The sequence below is a fragment of the Seriola lalandi genome, unplaced genomic scaffold, assembly GCF_002814215.2.
Source record: "Seriola lalandi dorsalis isolate HSWRI2012SDOR001 ecotype SW California unplaced genomic scaffold, Sedor1 jcf7180002053538, whole genome shotgun sequence".
In the NCBI taxonomy this organism is placed as follows: domain Eukaryota; kingdom Metazoa; phylum Chordata; class Actinopteri; order Carangiformes; family Carangidae; genus Seriola; species Seriola lalandi.
Window position 1 is genome coordinate 1 of NW_019524091.1, and position 3,480 is coordinate 3,480.

Consider the following 3,480-nt stretch of genomic DNA (forward strand, 5'->3'; position numbering starts at 1 on the left):
ATTATGACGTTTTATGCCTTACTATTCTATGACGATTTTTATGACTTACTATACTATGATTTTTTTTGACATACAATATTATGACGTTTTATGCCTTACTATACTATGACGTTTTTATGACTTACTATACTATGATGTTTCATGCCTTGGTATAATTTGATTTTTTTATGTCTCATTATACTATGATTTTTTTTTTAACTTAATTTACTATGACATTTTATGCCTTACTATACTATGAGGTTTTATGACTTACTATACAATTTTTCTTTTTTGACTTACAATATTATGACGTTTTATGCCTTACTATACTATGATGTTTTTATGACTTACTATACTATGATTTTTTTTGACTTACAATATTATGACATTTTATGCCTTACTATACTATGACGTTTTTATGCCTTACTATACTATGACGTTTTATTGCTTACTATACTATTTTTTTTTTACTTACATTATTATGACATTTTATGTCTTACTATACTATGCTGTTTTATTTCTTACCATACTATGACGTTTTTATGTCTTTCTATAATTTCACTTTTTATGCATTACTATACTATGATTTTTTTTTTACGTACAATATTATGACGTTTTATGCCTTACTATTCTATGACGATTTTTATGACTTACTATACTATGATTTTTTTTGACATACAATATTATGACGTTTTATGCCTTACTATACTATGACGTTTTTATGACTTACTATACTATGATGTTTCATGCCTTGGTATAATTTGATGTTTTTATGTCTCATTATACTATGATTTTTTTTTTTACTTAATTTACTATGACATTTTATGCCTTGCTATACTATGACGTTTTATGACTTACTATACAATTTTTTTTTTTGACTTACAATATTATGACGTTTTATGCCTTACTATTCTATGACGTTTTTTATGACTTACTATACTATGACGTTTTCATGCCTTACTATACTATGACGTTTTATGCTTACTATACTATTTTTTTTTTACTTACATTATTATGACATCTTATGTCTTACTATACTATGCTGTTTTATTTCTTACCATACTATGACGTTTTTATGTCTTACTATAATTTCACTTTTTATGAATTACTATACTATGATTTTTTTTTACTTACTATACTATGACGTGTTTGACTTACTATACTATGGTTTTTTTGACTTACTATATTAAGACGTTTTATGCCTTACTATACTATGATCTTTTTATGACTTACCAGACTATGATATTTTTTTACTTACAATATTATGACATTTTATGCCTTACTATACTATGATTTTTTTGACTTACTATATTATGACATTTTATGACTTACTATACTATGATGTTTTTATGACTTACTATACTATGATGTTTCATGCCTTGGTATAATTTGATGTTTTTATGTCTCATTATACTATGATTTTTTTTTTACTTAATATACTATGACATTTTATGCCTTACTATACTATGAGGTTTTATGACTTACTATACAATTTTTCTTTTTTGACTTACAATATTATGACGTTTTATGACTTACTATACTATGATTTTTTTTGACTTACAATATTATGACATTTCATGCCTTACTATACTATGACGTTTTTATGACTTACTATACTATGATTTTTTATGACTTACTATACTATGATTTTTTTTGACTTACTATACTATGACGTTTTTATGACTTACTATACTATGACGTTTTATGCCTTACTATACTTTTTTTTTTGACTTACAATATTATGACATTTTATGCCTTACTATACTGACGTTTTATGCCTTACTATACTATGACGTTTTTATGACTTACTATACTATGATTTTTTTTTTACTTACAATATTATGACATTTTATGCCTTACTATACTATGATTTTTTTAACATACAATATTATGACGTTTTATGCCTTACTATACTATGACGTTTTTATGACTTACTATACTATGATTTTTTTTGACATACCATATTATGACGTTTTATGCCTTACTATACTATGACGTTTTATGCCTCACTATACTATGACATTTTTATGCCTTACTATACTATGACGTTTTATTGCTTACTATACTATTTTTTTTTACTTACATTATTATGACATTTTATGTCTTACTATACTATGCTGTTTTATTTCTTACCATACTATGACGTTTTTATGTCTTTCTATAATTTCACTTTTTATGCATTACTATACTATGATTTTTTTTTTACGTACAATATTATGACGTTTTATGCCTTACTATTCTATGACGATTTTTATGACTTACTATACTATGATTTTTTTTGACATATAATATTATGACGTTTTATGCCTTACTATACTATGACGTTTTTATGACTTACTATACTATGATGTTTCATGCCTTGGTATAATTTGATGTTTTTATGTCTCATTATACTATGATTTTTTTTTTTAACTTAATTTACTATGACATTTTATGCCTTACTATACTATGAGGTTTTATGATTTACTATACAATTTTTCTTTTTTGACTTACAATATTATGACGTTTTATGCCTTACTATACTATGACGTTTTTATGACTTACTATACTATGATTTTTTATGACTTACTATACTATGATTTTTTTTTGACTTACTATACTATGACGTTTTTATGACTTACTATACTATGACGTTTTATGCCTTACTATACTATGACATTTTATGCCTTACTATACTGACGTTTTTATGCCTTACTATACTATGATTTTTTTTTACATACAATATTATGACGTTTTATGCCTTACTATACTGTGACGTTTTTATGACTTACTAGACTATGATTTTTTTTTACTTACAATATTATGACATTTTATGCCTTACTATACTATGACGTTTTTATGCCTTACTATACTATGACGTTTTATTGCTTACTATACTATTTTTTTTTACTTACATTATTATGACATTTTATGTCTTACTATACTATGCTGTTTTATTTCTTACCATACTATTACGTTTTTATGTCTTTCTATAATTTCACTTTTTATGCATTACTATACTATGATTTTTTTTAATTACTATATAATGACATTTTATGCCTTACTATACTATGACGTTTTTATGACTTACTATACTATGATGTTTCATGCCTTGGTATAATTTGATGTTTTTATGTCTCATTATACTATGATTTTTTTTTACTTAATTTACTATGACATTTTATGCCTTACTATACTATGAGGTTTTATGACTTACTATACTATGATTTTTTATGACTTACTGTACTATAATTTTTTTTGACTTACAATATTATGACATTTTATGCCTTACTATACTATGACGTTTTTATGACTTACTATACTATGATTTTTTATGACTTACTATACTATGACGTTTTTATGACTTACTATACTATGATTTTTTATGACTTACTATACTATGATTTTTTTTGACTTACTATACTATGACGTTTTTATGACTTACTATACTATGACGTTTTATGACTTACTATACTATGATTTTTTATGACTTACTATACTATGATTTTTTTTGACTTACTA